This window comes from Bactrocera latifrons, unplaced genomic scaffold, assembly GCF_001853355.1.
Source record: "Bactrocera latifrons isolate USDA-ARS-PBARC rearing strain unplaced genomic scaffold, ASM185335v1 scaffold_55, whole genome shotgun sequence".
In the NCBI taxonomy this organism is placed as follows: Eukaryota; Metazoa; Arthropoda; class Insecta; order Diptera; family Tephritidae; genus Bactrocera; species Bactrocera latifrons.
In genome coordinates, this window is record NW_017537212.1 from 1,304,931 (window position 1) to 1,330,118 (window position 25,188).

Genomic DNA, 25,188 nt, shown 5'->3' on the forward strand with positions numbered 1-25,188 from the left:
GGGCACACTATTTTAGTCGCTTAGTGCACATATTTCTCAAACAAGCTGAAATGCTGAAATTGTTCTGAAGCCTGAAAATTCGGATATCAATCATCTGGAGGGAGTGATAATGCATGTGACCGCACTTTATTCCTTTAAATAAAAATGGGTCTTAAATTTTGTAAAAGGAACTGTAATGGAATGCATTACAGCTCCCACAACGAACATTAACAGACAGAAAACTCTGAACTCTGGTATTTAATTGTGTCTAAGGCCAATTAGGATGTATTGTCAAGTAATAAATGAGCCAATAGAAGTGATGGACATATATATATGGATGGCTTGTTGTGGGGACTATAGTTTTAAGACATTTTTATTTCTAGATAAGTGTTTAGTGTAAAATATTCCGCATTAGAAACCGTGTACCCTCGAAACTTGTCCACAAAATGAAGACAATGGCAGTATATGCGGCAGTCTTCACAATGCTTAATAACTAAAGTGAACACTATTTTTTCCGTATTTATTAATGAAGTTCTAATAACGTCTAAGTTTCAACGATCTTTAATTTTTTTTAAGTGGTACAAGCCGAAAATAATTATCTGTTCCATCGGTGAACTCCTAATCCTCTTATATCCTAGTTTAGTATATTCTACTTCGAAAGGAAATATAGATGTATACATAAGTAGGTATATAAGGAGCAAAATACGATACAACTGTGCCCAAGCATACCTCAGTTGCTTGGTATTTTGAAACAGCGACAACACTTCCAGCTACCCAATTAAAAGCCTTGCTCATCCACATGTAGTGCACCAGTGTATGCTTGCACATTTACACTTGCAGCATACATGATCTTGCTGCGGCAATCGCAGTTGGCGGCGGCAGCCAATCTCCCAGCCGCTTACCGACATCTGAGGTGCCGTTTAAAAATGCAATTTCAAACAATTGCACAGTACTATGCCTAAACCAACAACAACAAACAATTTCATTCGGAAGCTGTCGTCAGCAACATGTTCAATGAACGCACGCAGAAGCTGGTATAGCTGTACATATGTATGTATGTTGTGAGTGTGCATGTATCTGTGTACTCCGAGCACTGCTGCTACTCCTTACTACGAGTATTTGTTGTTATTGTTACTCAATCCATTGCTTGTTACTTGAGCGGATGACTATGATGCTCCCCCCTTCATTTATTCGCAGCGCCTTCATCTCCATCATCAGCTGTGACGTTTCGGCTTCAGACGCCAGTAGGCAGTCAGCAGATGCTGTCGGCAACAGCTGCGCAGCTGCGGCGTTTGAGGTCTCTTACAAGTATCGTTATTATTATTGTTGTTGTTGTTGCAACTTGTGTTGTGACATTAATGAATCGCGCTGACGAACGTACATACATATATACATACATACGGCGATTGCATGGGAATTGGGGAAAACCCCATCGAGGTCTCCACCGCTCGCAACACGCTGGAGGATGATGGGGTGGGTACATGTGAGTTGAGGGGGCACACGCGCATCAGTTACGCAGTTCAATGAATTTTTAGGGCAAATGACCTGCTGCAACAACAACAACACAGTTTGTTGACTTGTTGCTGCTTTCATTGTATGCTCGAACGTGTATCAGCATTAAAATACCAGGCCTGTGCAACAACAAAACAAACAACATGCAAAGCTAAGTACAACATTTAGGGAAAGCGAAAAATTCTGACGAACAGAGTTAATTTCTCAGTATGAAGCTGCAAAAGTCAATTAATTTTACTAAAATCAGTTCTTGATGTAGTTAAATAAATTCAAAAAATTCCTGTTTTCATTTATCAACTTTTTTAATTTAATATAATTAATTAAACTTTTTTACCATCGGAGGGTGGCGGAGTGGGAAACGGGAATGGGAGATTTTAAAAACCTTTGGAAAAAGTTTCACTTTTATGTAGACAGTGGGAGTATTTCTGGCGGCTGATTCCATACAAGACCGAACACTTTGCATTGATGAGCAACGTAAAAGGATTTTCGTGTTTTCTGGGTGAGCCTTTAGTGCTCTTTAAGACAAAAAATCAATTATGGCTTGAAAATCATACATTCAGTAATAAGCTTTCACCTAGATACATATGTATGTATATCCGAAAGTGTTCCCGGAAAATAAAAAAAGTAAAAGCTTTGCATCCCTTGAATTTAGTTGAATTTGCTTGAAAAAAGTACGTACGTATGAACATTTCAGATCATGTAACTAAAGCTTAACTCAGCAGTAGTCTACAGTTATATAGGAAATTCATGAAATCAAAAGAAATATCAATGAATATGAAAAATATACATGTGAAATTACATATGTATGTGGAAAAAATGCACGAATTGACATAAATATAAAAAGTTGAATAAATAGGAACAAACAGAATAATAGCTGTAAAACATTATTGTCATACCGACTGAGCCATTTTTTGCGAATATGTATGTTGTAGAGAATTTACACGGAAAAGTAATATACAATATGGTTTGTGCGCTCAACTAACCTTCAAATGATATTACTGACAGGCAATTAATTTTATTACAATACTTTATGCGGCGAGACGCACACGCTGCTCTTTGTCTCCTTCCCCATGAATAACGAATTCCTCATGCGAATTGTGCTACCGTTCGCAGCGGTGGTGGGGTGTCAAGTAAATTGGCGCAGATAAGGATAAATCATATAATTAAAGCGACAACAACAATATGAATACAACATGGAGAGATTAAGAAACAATATCATAATGATAATTACAACAACAACAAATGATTGGTTAAATGTAGCAATATTGTGTTAGCACAACTAAGAACGACAACAACTAATATTAATAAGAATAAGGTTGGGTGAGCGAAACATTACAAGATAATATCAAATCTTGCAAATCAACTGAGCACCGGACGATCTACAGTGTCAGTGAGCGCCGTTCATGCATTGCCGTGCTACTTAGTTATGCTTCTACTGCAATGCTGTGGCGCAGATCAGCACCAGTAGCAGCAATAATGAGAAGCTTGTGCAGCCGGCACGCCCTCCTCACTCTCATCATTTCGCCCTTTCGCTCCGGTTTTATTCTCGACACTTTGTGTCACTTTGTTTTTGCTTAACTTTTATTATTTTTTCGCATTGCATCGCCGTCGGAATGGTGGAGTCATGAATAATTCAAATCAAATTGCATACCTAAGCATGTGCGCCGTTGATAGTACCAACAACAAGTGCAACAACACAAAACAATTGTTGGTGTGAATGTGTGTATGATAACGATGCTGACATTTAGCGCTAATGACAATACAAAAACAAAGCATGAACAACAAAAACTAAAAACATATACATATGTACATACATATATGAATGCATAGGCAAAAACTAAACAACAAGAATAGCGAAAACAAGTGAGCCTAGACGATCAATCGGCTCCAACAAATTCGATACAGTAGCGCGGAGAGTGAGTATCAACAAGAGCGTTTTTGCCGTATTTACATGTACATGTATATGTATGTATGTATGCACTCAAAAATGTGCTGCGTACTTATAAAAGTTTGTATGAATGTGCTGGCGCGTTGTTTTGTGTGTGAGCTCCACTTGTATCCTATCAATTTTAGGTAAACATTGGTCCAATTTACAAAACGAGTTGAATGTCGAATGTTTTCGCTATGTTTTCGTATGCATAAGTATACACGTGTGAAAGGCGAATATTGCCAGGCAAGCGCAATTAATCGTAGAGCGCCTCTAAAATGACTGAATCAGAAAAAATACCTGTTAATGGACTTTAAGGGGCTATACCAGTGTGATACTTAAAAAAAAATTTTTTAATTTGCTTTCTCAAAAGCTTATATTTCCAAAAATATCCTGTGAAATCGGGAAGGTCGTATCTTAGTTATGGCAGCGTTCTAAACAGCAATCGCTCGGAGGTGCAAACATAACGCGTTTTTCTCGAACCAAAATTTTTCAAAATTGCTTAAATTAAAACCGAGTATTTTTGAATACATTTACCATACAATGACATACGATCTTTTTGATTGGTTGAAAATTGTCAATTTGGCATTAAAAAAACGACAATTTTTTCCTAAAAAAAGATTTTTTTTTAAATTACGCCATTTTGTTAATTTTTGATATTTTTCATAGATCTTAGGATCATTGAATAGGAAACATCTTTAAGTTTATTAAGCTTTTTGAATTTTTTTGTTTAAACCCATAACTCCGTTATTTTTCAACATTTTTGTTAAAAAATCTTTTTTTTTTAATTTCGAAATATATCTGAAAATATACTTTATTACGTTCAAAGAAGTTCGAAATATTCAATCACGTACTTTCTCTTAAAAAAATTCACGAAAATCGCCTAATTTTTCAAGCATCACACTGGTATAGCCCCTTATGAGGAAAAGTTCCTAATTTCCCATAAATGAAATATGGAGTTATTTAGTATAATCCAAACTTGAAAAAAAGAGAGATACTTCCTTAGAACTACAGTGTAAGAAATAATTTAATATTTATAATAATATATTAAATATCATCTAACATTCAGCTCTTAAAAATGTGAAAGTATATACATCCATATATGTATTGAGTACACATTTATAAAACCTGCATAAAAAGTGGAACGAAAATTCCAAAACGGCTTTGTGATTTTGAAATTTTGAGCTAATATCAGCGCTGGCTTTTGCTGCAAGCTTCGTCGACTTTAATAATGTAATATGAATTATTAGAATACTCAAGGTCCACTGTGGTACATTAATTTAAGTAAAATGTAAAGCTTCATAGGAAAACTTATATTAGCTTATGTGCGGCATACTTCATTAGCAAAATTAATGGTATTGCGTTCAAAGACCGTAAAGGAGACAACTACTTTATGCGCTTTTATGTTTATAAATACTTGTTACCACACACATCAGCGACTGCGCATTAGCATCTCTACAGCGACTCAGTGCGCAGATGTAGAAATACATAGATTTATAATTGTTAAAAAATCTTCTCTAGCTGCCGGAAACAACGTTGTAGGAACAACATAATAACTCCAGAGTCCCTTGATGTTAGTCAATTTTAAAGCAATTTAGCATCATTTTAATTTTATAAACCCATACTAACGTTTACCTAACATCACTTTTAGTTATTTTTAGCAAAAACAAATGATTTTTTAATATCTTCTTCTCAGTGTATTTTTGGGCCGACATAACAATAGAAATTCTTTTTTATCGTTTCCATTTATAGTAAAAAAACAAAAAACAATCAAAATTTGCATAGGAGAATGAAATGAAAATTGCGAATAAACGATTTATTTATTATTGTGTTCGCTTTGCTTTTAATAATTCACTTGTTTGCCTGCCAAATTGTTTCAGTGCATATATTTTGCATGGAAAAAAAATTAAACAAATATTTACCGTACAAATAAGGCGATGTTTACCGCACTGTCAAGTACAGTGGGTGCTCCATTTTTGACTTCACCTCTTTACCTTCAAGTTAGGCGATTTATTATGTTTCAAAAGGCAAACTTACCTAGAAAGAAAGGAAAATTAAATGTTAAAGTAGACAACAATAAAATAAATTAGAAAAGTTATCTAAATACATACTTTTATACTTATGTGTATGACAATATGCATGCCGAACTTAAGACCAAATATACGAAAATTTTCTCGTTCGTTTGATGCTTTGATGATGAGGAGCTCATGAACTTATGTCTAGGCCGGCAAGAAAGCTGAATCAGGTTACGAGCCAGAGAGAATTGCCTATTAGGTTATCAAGTACAAACTATGAACGTAAATGCTGAAATTCTATTTCACAGAAGGTTCTAAAATTCTAACAAAGTTAATTCCTATATTCGGAATGAAAGCAACAAAACTATTGGATATATCAAAAAATAGCGGCGCTTTTACAAATTGTTTTTAGCACTACAACAATACCAACAATGTAAAACCGATGACCTTTCTGCAGTGTAGTTATGTATGCCACAAGTTGCTGCAATTACTTTGGTTTCGACCTTCGAAAACCTAGGTAATGGCAGCAAACCAGGAATTTCAGTTTGTGTTTACGTCGGCGGTTTCAGATTTCGGTTGCAGTTGCGGATGGGACCCCACCTGCCAGCAGCGGGCAGTTTCGTTTAGTCGTTTATTAGCAATGTAATCAGCAAATGTGGAACATCAGTTTGCTGCAGTCGCCGTTAAGCCAGGATGTGTTTGATGAAAATCATCGAGCTGCTCAATTATTTAGTTTGCTTTGTTGTGGTCGGGTTTGGTTTGATTGGAAAAGGGAGCTGCCTTCAGCGATGTCAATACAACACATGTCAGCCCCAACACCTTAATTTACGCTCACCCCGCACATGCCCTTATAAATGTACATGCATATATAAGTATATATACACATGAGCATATACGAGCATGCGGCATCTAAGATTTTGTGGCAACCCCTTCCTTCGCCTTACTTTCTCTGCCCAAATTGATTTGTACCGCTTTATACAAGACTCCGTCATTTGGAAACCACATCAGTTTCATCATATGTAAATACAACAACTACATATCGTACATGCGAGCAACTAGATGCGCTCCTAGCACGCTTCTCAACTTCTAATTAAATATGCAACATTAATGCTGCAAAAGTGGTAAATTGATTTTCTTGTGGTCAGATTGAGCGCACTCTCTGCGCTCACCACTTCTCTTGGCCCCGCAGAGCCCACAAGCACCACACCATCAAATGCAACAAAGCACTCACACACGCACACACACGTCGAATGCGACCCTAGTACCAGATACCGTAAGTACCCACTATCCATCAGCACGTGCATTAGACAGGTGAGTTTACTAGCTGATTGGGTGCATGCAGTGATCATTGCACAAATTTACATACACATGCCCAGACTCTATTTGGTGCACGTATGGTAAATGGATTGTATGTGTGTGTGTAAATGGGTTAACTCATATTAATGTTGTGCAGTACATTAGGCTGATCATTCGAAGGTTGCCACCTTCTTTTTGTTTGCCCGCTTGTAGAAAATGCACGAATATGTCTGGTATATAAGTACATACATATGTTTATACTATTTACGCAGGCAGAGCAATGTGAGCCATTGGCCCTATATCCGGGTCTTGTTATATTACATACTCATTCTGAGCCTCCATAGAGATCAATTCAACGTAAATCGCAATATAATTTGTAACACGGTCCAATCTTCAGGCATACCTATTCTGCAAGAGTTACCAGTTAGGTTCTCAATTTTAATGTTTCAACTATTTCTCTAAGGCCAACAAATCTAGAAACATCTAATACGTGACGTCTGTGTTTTCTAAATACCTTCTTTGATATATGTATGTTACTGAAAACAAATATTATTATTTATATCAACGCAACTTTGGTAAGCAGCAGACATTTATTTTGTTAATTTCTTCGTCAATAGTTACTAAAATACTTAGCCTGTAAGTAAAGTAATTTCTGCTTTTTCTTGACTTGAATCTATTAAGTTTACTTTTGTGCTACCAGAATAAAATGTGTGTTATGTTAATTAAACTATAAATCGCATATAACATTAGATAGCGCATTAAGTTTTGTTGATATTGCTTAATAATACTTCGCCTAAGTTACAGCCTGCTTAACTTGTCATTTGAAAGTAAACACAGACGAAGTGCATCTCCTTTCTCCATAACTTCACATCATACAGACCACTCAGACATGTCAGGCATCAGACATTCCAAGCTACTTCAAACTGTCGAGCGTCTGCACATCAAAGCAGCCACACTTCACGAAACCCACTAGTTTCTTCGCCAGTGCCGCCAGCAGATGACGAGTGTGGGTGGAGAACACCGCCCGTCCGTGTGCTTGAGAGAACATTAAAAAATGCATAAAAACTATACTATTGACATAAACTAAGCGCGGAGGCAGTAACTGTAGTCGTAGTACGGTTATGCAGTAATAAGAGCCCAATAAGAGGGACGTAAGCAGAGAGGTAGAGTAAAGAGAGACGGGTTTGATACGAAACAATTCGAAATTCGCGGTCTGTAACGTAATAAAAGACTATTTCCTAGTCCAGTGTTAAATATTGTCATCTCCAATGTTTACTCTCTAGAATTGACCGCCAGATTGGGTATAATCCAAACTTCGATTTTGACCGCAAATTTTGCAAGAATCCGAAACAAAAGTGGACAATTTTCCGAAGATATGATAACCAACCGAATACGATACATTTGAAAGAGGTTCTCAATTTGTTTCTTCACACAATAGTGGTTTTCCATGGTTCCTTAGACCTCTCTGGTTATTTACTAGCATTTTAAAAATAGAGAACCAATGATTCGCTCGTATTGTAAACATATTCTCCATAACAGAGGGGTGCCAAGCCAGCGTCAACAACAGAGCCATCAACGATGGAATCAATCAAGATCACACCGAGCAGAGAACAGTCGTAAACGAGAGCAATGCTGGCGAGACTATACCGCCAGTGGTAATAACGACAATGACAGCATTATAGTCCAAGTGCCAATGACAATGCAGACATATATTGAGCAACAACACCAACAAAAAAGCCATAACTAAACAACGTCATGACAATAAGCAAGAACATTACAAAAGTTTTCATTTTTATCGCAGCAATCAGTGCGAAAAGTTGGGTGCGCGGCGAGATATCATCGCATACACACATACAAATGCATGCACATCCGTCTGTACTTGTATGAGCATGCATACATATGTATGCATGTAGGAAGCAAGAGGAGATAAGGCAGGGGACCAGAGTCAAGTGTATGTGGTGTAAAAATTGCAAGGAACTAAAGGATGTTAGTGTTTTTTCAAGTACAGCGCCCACACACACACCCATTAGTAGGTATGCGTTTTTGCACCTACACATAAACAGCTACTTTCGTGTGCGCACGTGATAAAGGCAGCGAGACAATTTGCGCTTCAAACAACACTAATAAAATAATACGTTCCTACAACAATAGCAACAACGGGCGGTGCTTTCAAGTAGCGCGATTATCGCTTGCAGTAACAGCAAAAAGAGCAACAACATATGAAGTAAGGAACAAACCACCCAGACATAACGAATGCAATATTGTCGTCAAACCAGTAAATTGTGAAGAGCCACTCACTGCAGTCCGCTATTTTTGAGTGTGAGCGAATATTGACATAGTGGCTGGCATTATTGTCTGTTGCCCGTCACCATCACCATCATCAACAACAACAACAACAACAACAAAAACCACAACAACAACCACAACAACACTGGCAATAATAACAGCTTGACAAAGTTTATTACTCTTCTGCTTGGCATTTGTGTCCCTGCAACATTCCAGCTACTGAAGCGGTAAGTTACTTGGCGGTTGGAGTATATTTTTTTGTTACTTACTTGGCTGACACTTTGACGGAATCTCATAAAGTGGGGGGTCACAGCAAAGCGGCGAGGGATACCAGGCGTGCCTTAACAAAAGCGGGTGGAGAGCTAAAGCCGGCGGGTGTCCGGATATCTCTCGATCTTCCAAGCAGCTGTGTGTCCAAGTGGTGAAAGATTAAAAACGCAAAACGAACGATTAGATGTTAGGAGCTACGTGATTTCTGACTGACAAGCACTGAATGGGCGGTGGGTGGTACGTGCCTTGAATATATGTGTGTGTGGCAAGCAAATAATTCTTATCTCGGCTACAGTTGTGAAAAAGTGATGCGCAAGTTTGAGATGTTTTTAGTCAACATAGTGTTTGCTTTGTTGTTGCTCGTTGTCACATTTGAAAGGATTTATACATAAAAACACATACGTGCGTATTTGAAGAGCTTTGGTTGAGCACCATTAGTTTCAAATTTTGATAGTTACATGCAGCTTTATCACTCTATTTAAGCTAAATTGCACTTGAGGAGCTGTAATTATGCAGATAGTTCACTTGACTGGCGTTAAATTGAGGGAGACCTCTTCAATGTGATCAAGTTCAGAAAGTTAGATGAAGGGGGCAGATATTGCATTATGTGACAAAGCTTGACAGGCGATAATGAAAGCACTACCATCGCTGTAGTGTTCGTATTCGTTATGTTTCGATAGTCCTTAGTGTGGTTAGTAGACAGTTCACTTCTTTGCGGTGAATACTAAAATTATCCCCTATATTGGATAGTTTAAAAATTATATTTTCATCTTCAAATAATAAAGAAGCATGGTGTTTTAAATAAGAACCCCAAGTCTTTCGCGGACATAACTCAAAATTGCGAAGACCAAATTTTTCTGTTTTCGAAGCATATCGCCAGCTATGGCTTTTTATTTTTCCCTCATCCACTGGAAAATTAACGAAGTGCTTATCGAGCTGGCGCAATTCGCCTTTTATATCAGTTTTGCCATAATTTAGGACCTTCGTATAACCGCGATTAACCACAAAAGCGCCGACAGCGACACATAAACATACACACGAGTGTGTATAGAGATCAAAGCAGCTAAGAGGGTACTTCCGGCCGCATCTTTATATCCGCGTAGGCTTAACGAAGCCATAAATATGATAAACGGATAATAAATACATATATGATAAGCAAACACATTTAATATATTATATAACCGTGGCTAGCGAAACCACGCACAAACACACACCCGCACTGACAACTCGAAGCTTAATGCGGAATGCACTGCAATCAATAATGAGGGTAATAAAAAATATGAATTGTTGTCAACAGCGGTGTGTCGACAGTTGCGGTGGCGGTGGCGGTCTCTGCGGATGCGGAAATGCGTCAACAGCTCTGGTTATTACGCTGGAAAATTGCACACGTCCGCCATTACGTTGCGACCTGACTTCATACCAAAACTTAATGAGACGAGCGATAAGCGACGAAGGGGCCTCGAGCGGATGAGCAGAAAGTCAGCCAAACGAGAGGGCGGTTAAGTTTACTAAAGGATACACTTGTGTGTCTCGTTGCTGGCTCTCAGACTCCGGAAACGCAAAAGGAAGTGACATAAAAATTAAACGATGAAGCATAAAATGCTAATTAAATAGCAAATGGAAACGTTTTGATTTGAAGAAGACGCAAGAAAAGAAAATATAAAGAGAAAAAGGACCGTTGAGTGTACGTAGTAACTAAGCACTTCTAGTAGAGAGCGCTGGCGGCATAATGAGTTTATGGAAGGCAAAAGCACAAGAAAACGACTGAAAGGAAACGGAAAATTAATTAAAACAAAAAGGCAGTAAGAATAACAAGGGCACAGGGCAGAAGATCAGTGTGCACAGTGAAGAATGGCTGGCAATTTATCAATATGTGTATATTTAAATAAAAGTAAAGTAAAAAACACACAAAAACAGTTGATGCTAAATCAGTGAAAGGTGGAACGGCAAATTTATGTATGAAATTAAGAAAATGAGGGTAGGAGCTTAGCAACAACAAATAACACAAAAATTAATAAGTTAGCAGCTTAAAGAAGCTATTATGCAAATTCACTTTATTAAAGAACTCTCCTTAGAGTGAGAAACCCGTTTACGGACTAAACCGCTCGTCTGTAGCAATTTAGAAAGTAGAATCGATTTCATTAAATAACTACTGAACAAAAAGACTTTGTATACAAAGTGGAAACAATATCAATTGTGTTTGTATAACAGTAATTAATGTGAAGCACTCCATCGTTGGCAATTATAATTGCTGTTTTAATAAATCATCGAAAATTGGCACAAGTCTTTAAAAACTAAAGCGAAAGGAGTTTATGACATTGTAACTGCTTGTTTAGGGTAGAAGGTCAATGGCACTACCTAACATACCATGTAATCAGTCTTTGGAATATTTGTTTGAATGTTCTTGTGAAGTATAAACCAGCTAGAAGTCGTTAGGCTACTTCAAATCTCTTGGGGTAGCAGAATTTTGCCCAGATCCAGATTTGAACCCTCGGTGCACACAAACCAATCTCTCCCAATTGCCCATAGTGTTTGCTCAATTCTATAAAATTGACATTAGTTTTCCTAGAACCAAAATATGTGCCATAACGGCAGTTAATACCATAACTTCATTCCTTAGAAAGTCAATAATAATATTCATAACCTTCTTTAAGCTAGATTATTCACTAAGTATATTGTTCTACAGAACTAGAAAGTTAAGCAATTAAAGTTATATTTTTGCATTCGTATTGGAATTACTACATTCAACTTTTTTATTTCTCTTCCATGGAAAAATTACTGTAGATATATACATACAAATATATACATATATAAATTCAATTAAATAGCGTTTATAGCCGCTAAGGATGTGATACAAATTACTTGTAGGGAAGAAAGTTGCGGCAGCGCTGAACGGAAATAATGAAAATTATAACAAAGCATGAAAAAGAAATCAGAAAAAGTGTATATACACATTAATCTCATTAGCATTAATGATGCGCTGAGCAACAACAACATTGTGAACCACGTAGTATCATTCAAGTGAGCTGGATATTACAGTAAAAGCTCTCCCAATCAAATTATGGCAAGGATGAATTAATTGAAATATATTCCAAATATATAATACATACATATGTACATATATTGGCAATGATCCACATTTCACTGGCGATTAATATAAAAACGTAGATTAAAGTTCAGAGCTTCCTAGCATTCGATTTGGCTCGTGTTCAAAGCTCAATGTCGACTAGCAATTGTATATACATAAGTAAATATAAGCAATAAAGTGGGTTTCTTTACAGCGATCCAAAAAAAGTGAAAATGGCGTATGCGGGAAATGTTCTACGGATCATTTTAGGGATTATAAAACTGTTTTTGCTCAGTTAGGCAAAGTTGTTCGGAATGGTCCGTAGAACATTTATTGCGTATGCGCTTTTAAAGAAAAAAAAATCTATCCGCTCTAATGAGTTCCGACTATCTTCCGGGCGTCGAAACCCACTCGGTACCAAAGTAACATGGCTTTAATTCTTAATTTTTAGCTGCACGCCCGCAAGTGTCTTCCTCAAGCTCTCGAAATAATTACCGCTCTGGGCTGATTTTACCAAAATTTTTTTGCATGCGTTAAACGGGTTTCAATCGATATATTAAAAAAAGCGAAATATGGAATAAATAATAACGGAGGTGGTACGTCAGGCTATCAACACTAAAAGCCCCAATAGCATCGGGATTCGTATGAAATCATAATGGATTCAAAAATTTTAATAATATGTAGAAGCCTGGTCGAAAGCAAAAACAAAAATAAAATAAATTACAAAAACAATCACCGAAGTAACCAGCTACGCATTTCTGTGGACGCGAACACCTGCCTTAAATTGAATAACTGGATGGAATGGCAGACTTGCATAATAAGAACAAAGCAAGAGAAAATAGCAATAACAACAAAGGTAGTAACTAATTTAAAGAGGACCTTGGCGAAATTTTAATTAATTTCAGCGTTTAGTCGCGTGCAAAGCTGTGATCAGCATCAACCGTTAAACGAAAACAAAAAATAAAATTAGAACAACAACAAATTCGGAACATAGCACAAACAGTAGCAGTAAGTGTTTTTGTTTTCTGCCGCTGACAGCAGCAAATTTAATTGAAATGTAAAATCGTGCCGCCAGAAACATGCAAAAATAAATATAAAAAAATAAAAGCAGGCATGTAGCTATATATATCCATACATACATATGTATGTTATGTAGGTAAATGCTTATACGCGTTAACAATTATTAACGCCAGCGGGAGGCATTCGGTAGACTTTTGTCAACGCCGCGCACTTGGCACTACGCTCTTATCAGCCGTTATTCATCGACTGTATTTATTGTCAACTTGTCGTTGGGCATAACAGTGTTTTAATTAACAGCAACAACAGCAACAGCGCACTTTATGACATTGAAGTGCACTACATCATCAACTAATCTATTCGCCTCGTCAGCGCGTTTTCGTTCGCTTCCAGCGCGGCAGGAGGAGGCTTATGTAGACATGTTTGTAAGCATGCACCATATTTAACGGTTGGGATAGTACGCAGCTGCAGCGCTAGTCAGCCGCCCACATAACATGGCCAATAATTAATGTCGTACGCGGTGCAATAGTACTACTAAATGCAATGGATGAGTGAGAAAGTGGAAATTCTAGTCTGTACTGCTAAATTTCAATAGATAATTCGAAAAAACAAGCTCTGGTAAGGGGAATACAAAATTTCTAAATTGAGCTGGTTATCTACAGTTGCTGCTGTGCGCGCTAATCTTATCAGTCAGAATATTTTTAAATTTTTTGTGCTGTTGTTTTATTTTATTTTTATTTTTAATATTTCTTCGCGTGACATACTGCTTAATTTGGAGCTCAATATATACACACGATAAAAATACGGTATATGCTTATTTACAAATGCACGTAAATGTACGTAAATAAAGTGATAAAAATCACAGAATTACTCTCTGTTACTGCTGTAATTAATTTATAAGCCGTTCTCACATGGTCGACCACCATTAAAGTGCGAATGTTCATTTCCCAACGTTTGCAACAGTATATATGTATGTACATTCATATGTGCATACTATCTATATATATATATATGTATTTGCTTGGAAGAGCCGCGCACTGTCATGTAACTTACCGTTTATTCAGCAATAAATAGTGAGTACCTGCTTGCATTGGTATACACATACAAATATACTCTTCAAATTTATGCATTAATTCTATTTTGATTAATTCGCTTTATGTTTGCGTAAAATTACGATAATTTAATAACAAATTTCTTTTTGTCTTCTAATGACGAAAATAGTCTTTATAAAATTTAACAAAAGAACATTTCATCTACTTTTTATGTTTTAAACATAAATGGAGAACCAAAAAAACAAAAAAAAAACAAAAAAAAACTTTGACTTCTATAGCATCGAGGCTAACACACACTATCTAACCTTCGAAGCTACCCTTCACACAAACAAAGAAGATACAACAGCTTTATTCCGATTATCCAGTTTGTACGGGAGTTATATATATTATATATGATATCGTTATCTGATCTGAACAATTTTTTCGGATACTATTGCTTTACTATGATCCGTGCTGAATTTCACGGAGATATCTCGTCAAATAATAGGATTTCCATACAATACTTTATTTCTATAGTTCAGTTTGTATGGCAGCTATATGCTATAATGATCCGTTATGGGTGGTTCCGACATATGAACAGCTTCTTGCAAAGAAACAAACGTGTGCAAACTTTTAGATCGAAATCTTAAAAACTAAAGGACTAGATCACATATGTACAGACAGACAGCCGGACATGACTAAATTGGCTCGGTTCTTAACGTTGATCACTTAGATATGTCCTTCTCAGTGTTACAAATATTGTGGCAAACTTAATATATGTACACTGTTCGGGAACTTTTTCTATTGCACTACTTCAAAAGAGAAGTTCTTAACAGCAAAACAATCGCACAGACATTGAGCTGGAATACAGATCATTCAACGTAATATCAGGTTAAAACAGCTGATTCCGACAGCCTCATAACATTCAACGAAGACAATATGTTCACTTTATTTCTATTATTTTTTCATTTTCAATTTGTAATAATAAGCCTAGTACAATATATCGAATCATTGATTTTTTCAGTGCAATTTGCTTCATTCAGCATTTCTTTGAATGAAGCAAGGCAATCATTGTTTTCGGTCAAATTGTTTTACGATATTTTTATTGAAATAATATAATAAAAAAAACTTTGACAATCAATTTAATAAACTAACTTAATTTGATTACACCTATACAAGCACTTGGGTATTAAATTTCCTGTTTTTATAATCCTGTTTTATAATCATACCACTACCTKATGCATTTTCAAAATAAATAAATTAACTCACTTTGTTTATCTTTATATTTGTACTAGAGTTACTGAAAAATATTGTATAATCCAATCAACAAGCAGTGATCGCTGAGAGAAGCATTTAGTTACGCACCTGAAAGTTGAAAGAAAAAAATCAATTAATGTTAATGAGCATATATTATAACTCATAAGCAAGAAATTCAAGTAGCCTAAATCGAGTTCAAAGAAATTTCGCATTCTTAAGTGAATCAGGTATAAGCCTTTACCATTTCTATGTAGGAAGTTGAAGCCTTATATTAAAAGACATATTTTAGAAAAATCTCAAAATTGAGTCTAAGTTGAATATGTTTGTCAAAATAACTCTAATATTCCACACTAGTTTAAGTCCATTTAGCCTCTTTTTACATATAAGTGGGTTTATATATGAATATGTACACAAACTTCTCAAACATGCTTAGATCAATTGAATTTTCACAAACATTTTTTTGCAATAAAATTATAAAGCGAATTAATTTACTCTCATTTAAATTTATTTATTTACTTTAGAAAAATTATGAAACAAAATTCAATAGCAAAACCGCACAAACTGTCACTTGAAATATGAAGCTGTCAAAAGGGGTGCCTTGCAGAAGCTTCGGCTCTTGTCGAGAAAAGCGCCAGCACCATTTTGATGGCAAGAAAACACGACGTGGTGAATGAGATATGCGGTGCGATGTCTGTTTACACTGCTAATTAATCTCCGAGCTTAATTAAAACGTGTTGACATTCTTGAAAACCCAAAACTCAACAACACGCAGGCACTTTCCATCCTCAACCGGTCAACTGGACGAGTAGACGAAGGAGCCGCAGCAATTCACAATTTCACACGCACGAACCAAGCATGCGAGCACGTTGGAGTGTGTTGTTAAGCACTCTTCATGCATGTCCGCTTCTTCATTAGGATGGGACCACTTTTCGTTGCTTTCGTAAAGTGAAACGATGTTGTAGTCGCAGGCGTCACAAAAATTGTATTTGGAAATTTGGTCAATTCTGTATAATTACCGCCAGGACTCCAAAATTATTGACATGGGTTGGGCTGAAGCGTAAACCAACCAATTTATTGATATGTGCAAAAAACTGTAGTTCACACCAATTTGTCTTTAAATACAGTTGTGGGTTTACAAGTCACAGAGATGACATATGTTTGAGAGCTCCCTCTATATCTGCTTCAATAGTTAATTTTTGGACCCAATCGCATTGTTACATCTGGCTTTTTATGAAATGACACTAAAGTTCACTCTCATTAAGCAAGCTACATTAAAAGGCAAAACCCTACAACCCACCGCCTTATCAATAAGGTGTGTGAAAATTTTACAGTTATAAATTAAATAGAGATGAGAATATTCAAACTTGGCAGCAGAGCCGAAAGTGGCAACACATAACGACGATGTTATGTTAAACAACCTCCGGTATCTACGATTATGTGGTGTGAAGAAAAGGGCAAGTGCGAAAATCCGCAAGGAAACTAGAAAACACAGCTCGGGACATAAGCATCATTAATCAAACGGACAAGAGAAACGAAACGCTCATGTACCCATTTCCACACACCCACCCACATTCATTCATTTAGGGAACCCTTTTAGAAAAGGACTGGCGAATGCACCACATTCCGAGACCGAATGATACATACGACAAAATAAGTGCCGCAGATATTAAAGAAGCGAGTTGGAATCGCCGTGAGCGTTTGTGTAAATATCTGGCAGCTAAGCCGTCCTGAGAGATAAACATAGCAATAATAGAAGCCACTGTGAAGAAGAAATAAAAGACGACTTTTTGGCATTGAGTCCAAAGGAGCTTGTCACTCAATGTGGTTGTACCTGAAGGATAAACACGGCTTCCGACATTGAAGTGAAATACTTGAGGCTTCAGCTACAAGGAACAGTAAAGCGGAAGTACGGCGTGAAAGTAAAATACTTTTTTCAATTAACCATGCAAATTAGCCATGCATTCACGCGCAAAACGGTGGCTACTTCTCGAGGCTTTTAAGTGCAACTTGACGAAAATAGGAGGAATGCTGTACTGTTTTACATAAACATTTGTCGACCTTTCAGCATAAAGTAGCTTTACAAAAAAGTCAGCAACGGGGGTTATCTCATCGCTAACAGCCCCTACTGGCGACCATAAGAAAAAGGGCGAACATCATCAACCGATGGAGCATGGCTCTATGTAAACCTTCGTTGCGGTTGGGACCGAGTCGCAGGAAAGAACACTTTGCACACAAAAAGCAAACACACAGAGACGAAAGTATTTGCAAACACACGAGACGTGTGTCCAAAACAATGTCGCTTAAAATAAATGCAGCGTGGAAAGCTGCCTCCATTGTCGACCGAGCTATACTGCAGTACATGATGAGATACCATAACTCGAATTGTAATATATGTATACATTATTTTCTCAGAAAACTCGGGCTTTCCCATTTGCTCAAGTTTTAAAAGTTCATACTTTGCAATAATAATGTAATTTTTTACTCATCATCTGCCTATAAGGGTGTTTCACTCATAACTTCCCGCAATGGTTCACACCGAAACCAGCTTTGCTTACAGTTCAGCTAGATACCAAACCTACCATATCCATTGGAGAGTTCTAAGGATTTGTAGCCGACTTCCCGATAGGGTAGAAAACTTCGTTTATTAGATCTATAATAATTCTTGGAAAATAACATAAATAGGAGGCTCATACTTTATCAAATAACGAAAAAAATGTAAATAGTGCTAACATGTTTTTCACAACTGTACAAACAGCCATATTTACATACAAACCACAAATAAGTATGCCTGCAACCGACGGACGTTAGACATTTGACAGGTGAGGTTTTACCACGTGCGTGCGTGTCTAGTGCTGCTTACACGCAAAACGTTTCGACGTGTCACACAGGCAAGCAAACAGCTAGATCAGCATAAAAGTTCACATAACGGTAAAGGAATGTAAGCAAAAGTACTTTCCAAACATATACATATTTACATATTTATACATGCATGCCATGTGACAGACGGAATGTGATGGCAGCAGTTATCAGATGACCCAAACGGACAACAATAACAGCATGTGTTAGTAGTCAAGTTCTGGTTAGTGCTCAGCCTGAACGTTTCGAACAAAATAACATACTCGCAATGAAGCAGAAAAAGTTTAGTTAGTCTACGGCGGCACTGCCCGACCAGCAATAGCTTTGCTCCAATAAATTAAAGGTACACTCATACTCACAAAGGAACAAATATAAATATATGAATATGAATGTGCACACATAGTGTGTCTGTATGAAAAGCTACCTACTTTTGTGCTGAGACATGTTTCAGGCAGGCCGTCCAATTACGGAAACAATTAAGGTACATTGTTAGCAGGGAATCAGCGGCAAATAGTAAGTACAAAGCGAACTTCACAGAATCAACTGAAAGAGTAAAGTGCAATAAAATTAGAGGCGAAATGAGATGATTGAGTGGAGATGGTCGCTACGTGTTTTCAAGAAGAACAATTAAATATGTGACAACTAAGTAGAAGCGCACACATGTTCTTAGAACGGATTTTCACCGCAAAAAACTTCGGAAAAACGGAGGGTTGGCTGTGAAAACGTTCGCTAAAAACATTATATATGTACACACATACATTACGAAACAGTTTTTAAGTAAATATGAACTTTCTTAAACACAGTTTGACAGCTGTCACTTGGTTATCAACCACTTTCAAGTTAAACGTTTTCCTATTATTAATTTTGTATTCCACTGTTTTCGAAATTTTTGTAAACGCTTAAAAACTTGGTTTCCCCACTTGGATTTTTAAAATCGTTGACATACTTATTCCATACATATTTGCCATAAAGCAGAATACATTCAAAATAAAGAGTGATCAAAGAGCTAAGAGCGCAGATATCAACTCATTGCAATTAAAATCAAATACCGTTTCTACGCCTCTTCGCGAACTTCGTCGGTTACATAACGGATAATGAAAGGAGGACGCAAAGGTCAACAGGCGATTAAGTCAAATTAAAATCCAATAGAAATAATTTCAGTTTCGGATGCTTCTTCTGATCTAACTTTTGTTAAATCATAGAGGTTTTTTTTTTCATCATCAAGCACAAAGCCAACGTCGGGTGTGGTAGATTACATAAGAAATTACATGATACAAATAACCCTTACGATGTCCTTGTTTTTGGACCGCAGGCTGCTTATGGTTTATAGGTAATTTCTAAACTCAAAGTCCTTATTAAAGTTAGTTTTCAACGATTTCTTAATAAACCCCTGGAGCTTCGCTATACTCAGTCGAGTACAAAGAGAATAGTGTCGCACTTATAATGGCCACTTCAAATTATTTAAATTATTCACTAAAGAATTGCAAAGTAATTTGAAATGAATTCCTTTTATCAAAGAGCTAAAGCAAAGCCGAATTCCCTTTAAATTAAGTTTAGTTTACTTGGCGTGTATAATATCGGAGCTTGCTGCTCATCATCTATGGAACCATTCACTTTAAGCACACTGTTAAAGATACCCCAGAAAAGTATTTTTGACAATTTCGCAGACTATAGTAAAGCCGTTTAACAAATTTCCATAGCGACCGTCGGTAAAGACAATATATGCAGAACAAAGCCCGATGTCCACAATTGTCCGTTATTTTAGTACCTAAATTTAGTGCAACTTTTGTAAAGTGTTCTTCATTAAATGAGATTTTCTCATCTACAACGAGAGTATCATCCCTTAGAAAAGAACGCCCAAACACATAAGAATGGATGTGTGAGTGTATGCGCAACGCTTAAGCGAAACAAAGCTGAAGAAACTGCAAAACTAACCAACAAAAAAGCGCTGTCTTTATTCCGCCGGCATTAACTGCCGATGCCAGCGTCTGCTAGTGGGACCCCATTTCCAAAGAACCACCCATCAGCCGCCGATGCGTAGACTAAAGAGGAACAATCAAAATTCAGACAGCGCCATGTGACCATGTGGCAACCAACGAACTAGCCAACGTGAAGCCAGTGAGCTTTCGATCAAGCGTCCACCCGCAACCCGTCTGAAACTACAACCAATTTATTTTTCTTCTTTTTTGCTTTCGTGTTGCTTATGCAACGTGCCTAGGCTTTATGGATACTTAATTTATTTTTTATACAGCTTCAGTGATAATATAAATGTGGGCTTTTGTGGGTGAAAAGTACACGCCATATACATGTATACCATCTATACAATGTATATACTATCTGCCCGTGCAGCTCGAGCATGTTGAGAGTTAAATTAATTATATCTTATTTCACCAAAGGTTTTTAGTTCCGCGCTGGCTATGCGTTAGTGCTTAGGTAACCGCTTATGAATGTAGAACAATCAGCGCTGGGCGAAGAAGGAAGAGACCATGGTGTAATCATATGCTTGTCAGCATGTGACAAAGGCAGCAGAATCTCCTTAACTTACATAATTTTACTTCCGCAAGGAACATTGAGGCCACACAACTGCAGGCATACATACTTACATGGGAGCTTAAATCAGCTCGTGAGTGAGCAAGAGTCGTGCAGTGTGAATGAAACGAAGTATCAAAGCGTGAAAACAGTTTTAAATTAGATTGTTAAATATAATGTTCTATTACTGGTAGGAGCATGAAGCCAATGTTTTGCCTCAAATTAGCTGTATGTGAGACGTAGACTTGAAGTGGAAATATGCACATATATGTGTACATGCTTACGTACGTACCAATCTAGCAAGATAACTGTGTTTTCATAGGCTCTGTCATTTTAACTTTCTTAACGTAGCGGAAAAATGAGCGAGTTGAAACAAGTTGACAAATAACGAGAGACTTTGACTTCCGTCTCATGAATCTAATAGAACGTCTACAAATTTTGAATTTAACACCACTACTTTGGTGAATTGTTATGTTTTCTTAAGGGGCTAGGTGGTTTTGAAAATACAAAAAAAAATTATTTTTGTCTACAACACCTCCAGAATATTTTCACGTTGCTCGGAATAATAGTTTCGGAGATACAGCCTTGAGTACTTGTGCGCTCGAGGCTAACTAGCCTAGGTCCGAAAAGTTATGAACTGATTTAGTTCGATTTGTGTACTTCTTCTTTACTAGCGTAGACACCGCTTACGCGATTATAGCTGAATTAACAGCGCGCCAGTCGTTCTTTTTTTTCGTTACGTGGCGCTAATTGGATATTCCAAGCGAAGCCAGGCCCTTCTGAACCTGGTCCTTCCAACGGAGTGGAGTTCTTCCTCTTCCTCTGATTTGTGTTGTACACATCTTTAAAATAACATTATCGTTTGTTCGAAGTAATTAACATTATTTGTATTTGAATCTTGCATGTTCCCTTCGGACTTTCGGAAAGGTCGGTTATTTATGGAATGAATGCACGTTGCAAAGAAATCAAGCAACTTAGGCGGGTGTCATTTTTGCTTATTTACTTATTTATGTATATGTATGTAAATTCTGTTTTTTAATTTTTATTATGCCTACTTGCTTAAATTTTCTTGTTTGTTTATGAATCACTTTTTCGCTCGCGTTTACGTGATTTCTTTGCGATTTGCTCAATTACTAGGCTGGTGATAAGATTGTTGTTAGAGCGGAAAAAGTACAGTCACATTCTCCATTTATCTAATTTTTTGGCTTAGCACTTAGTCACATACCTTTCTGAGCCTGTTGCTGTTTTTCCATACGTAAATTTTCACATTCTTTTGTCGTCACACACACAGTCGAGCCCAGCCATATGGAAGCATTACGAAGAGATGAGCTTAGCATTTTTGGTACATATTTTAGTTAGTGGTAGAGTGTCCCTTTATGGAGAAGAACAGTTAAGCAGAAAATGTTTCTAATTTTTAGCAAACAATAATCGCCTTCAATTCATATGAGATCAGGTTTGGCTCTCGTTTTCATTTCGTTTAGCTTATGAACATTGCAATCCAACCCCCACCAACAAGGATATGTGAAGACGAATGAATGTGTGTGCCTATTATAGTATCTCCCCAAGTGAGTAACAGCGTTCAATTAAGTTTTGATATTAACTATAATACCTTGAGATTATACTCGTATTTAGTGGTCAACAGTTGAACAAGCTTTTATTAGATTTCGGACAGGCCGCTCATTACTTTTGCGGGATTAGTCACAGAAAAATATTGTTTTGCAAATTAAATCGTTATTATAATTACACACAGGTGAAATAAAGTTATACATATATATGTATGTATGTACATAGTAAATGCCTTTATGGTTTCGGAAACCACAGGATTGAATTTGAGAGAAATTAATTCGTGTTTTAGGAGTTCAAAACGAAGATACTGGAGAATTTCAAAACGCTGGAACACACATTGGCATACAAAAATTGTAGTATTTGAGTTTCAGAGAACGCAAAGCGAGATGACTGAAATGTACTAATGTTAAATGTTTAATTTTATCCAAAACACAGATTTTTACGCATGTTTGTTGTAATAGTTTTCAAACAAACAATGAATACATGAGAAGCTCATTTTTGATAATTATTAGTATTACGCCTCAGAAAACACCGTTCAGATTTTAAGTAATATTGATTATGTAAATGTAGCTGCAATAAAGTCAAAGTTTTCATGGAAGTAATTATTTTTTTCTAAACACACTAAACAACAAATAGTTTTCAAATGTATTATGCAGCACGACAACTTAATTACTGTGTAATTAACGGGTTTTCATCAGTTGACTGCGGGTTATGGGGGAAGTACGGTGTTTAAAAATATTCGAATTGCCTGTAATCAAAGGGGAAAAAAACATGTCATGTTATATTCATATAACGGCTTGAACTACACGTGCATCCACTCGATTGAATTTCCCATAAATAGTTTCACCCAGCGTTGTATCCCGAAGCTTCAGGCAGTTACAAATCACAAGTTATGCATATAATAACACAATAATTTTGATATTTTTTGCGAATTAAGTATATATACATATGTATGTTTAAGTATTAGGGTGCGTAAAAAATAAATAATTTTTTTGCTTAAGAGTTGCAATTTAAAATGATTTTTTTATTGAGTTGAAAAATTCATAAGAAACAGAAAAATATGCCATAAAAGAATCAAATTTCAAGCGTTAATATCGTTTAAGGGGTTAGGTATACGAAAATGTAAATACGAAATGTAAATGAATTGTAAAGGACCAGTAGTAGAACATTCAATTTCCTACAAAACCTATGAAAAGAGATATTTTTTCAAGTAGCGAGCGATGAATATTTATCTGTAAATAAGAGAGAAATTGAAAACTGTAGGCCCTTAGACTTTTCCGTTACAATTAAGACTAAAAAATTTTCGTTATACTTTATATAAAACAAAAAAATATATATATATTTCGATTCATTTGAAATAACTTTTCTTTTCTACAGCACGGCAAACTTTCTCCTTATTAATATATATTTTGCTATTATTTCGCTTTCACCAACACGAATGGCCATCGAAGGACGAAGGATAATTGGATTTGCCAACTATGAAATTTCGATATTGATTAGTCAATTAGAAAATTTGAACAATCGAAGTTACAAATGAAAAGTCAATAGTGAAAAGGAAAGCGAATGAAGGAGAAAATCCACAAATTATCAACCAAAAGTTGGAAACTGAGATTTGTTGAGACATCTTTAGAAAAATTTGTCTTCCATAAGCAGCATTCACTCAATTGGTGCAGCTGCCAACCAAAACTTAGAAATTGAATGTCAGAAGAAACGGATGGAAAGGCAAAAACACAAACTTGCTAAGATGCATGATGGAAAGTTATTAACTCTTAAGAAATGTAGCAAATTAAAAAAGTTAATAAGTACGCCTGCCGAGCAAAGCAACTAAATCAACTCTTCGCAAACTTACCATATTCCTCAAACGGCACCGGATTTAGTTTTTTGTGAGCAAATTTCAAAAAGCATCGCATGGCTCAGATGATGTTAGTTTCAGTGAAACAACTGGAGTAGCTGATTTGCCGAAGAGCGCAAGACGCTGACTCTCAATGGACAAAGCATATGCTTCAAACCCTGTGTTTGCTGTTTATAACAACATGAAACTGTAAAACTATAGAGCGGCGCATTAAAACTAACAATGCATGCAATCGTCTAATCAACCGGGAATCAACTCACACTTAGGACCTTTGAAGATTTCAAAGCGAAAAACTGAATCAAAGTGCACAACTCGATAATATTATATATAAATAAATTTCTTACGGTAAAATACCGCATATATTATATATTTCCATACAAAGTATTTATATTCGAGGGGCATCCCTCTGGCGATGCTTGAACTGCACGAAGTACTCAGGAATGCGTTCACTCATTAAATAGAAAATTCTCCAGTTTCAAAAGCATGACTATCGATATGACTTAGACGAAAGGAGTGAATTTTCACGTAATTAATTATGCAATTTAGCGTCTACTAAGCACCAAGCAAAATACCTATACACACATGCATATCAGCGTTTGCTGTAGAAGAGAGGGTTAAAAATAAATGAACTAAAAACCAATTAATCGCATTTTGCTTACACACGTACGCACGAGCGTAAAATATAGAAACAGGGGAGCGAGGAAAACGAAGAAAGCAGAAAGGGGCAA

At 36.5% G+C, this 25,188-nt stretch overlaps 1 protein-coding gene across 2 annotated transcripts in view; it reads right to left on the reverse strand.

Moving 5' to 3' along the window:
- Window positions 1–25,188, reverse strand: part of LOC108974343 (furin-like protease 1) — a 240,956-nt gene that overhangs the window by 199,672 nt on the left and 16,096 nt on the right. For both annotated transcript variants that reach the window (XM_018942096.1, XM_018942100.1), the window contains exons 2-3: window positions 15,670–15,765; window positions 5,341–5,455 (exon numbers count right to left, since the gene is read on the reverse strand). The gene's annotated coding sequence lies outside the window, so the exon portion shown is untranslated. The remainder of the gene's footprint in view (window positions 1–5,340; window positions 5,456–15,669; window positions 15,766–25,188) is intronic.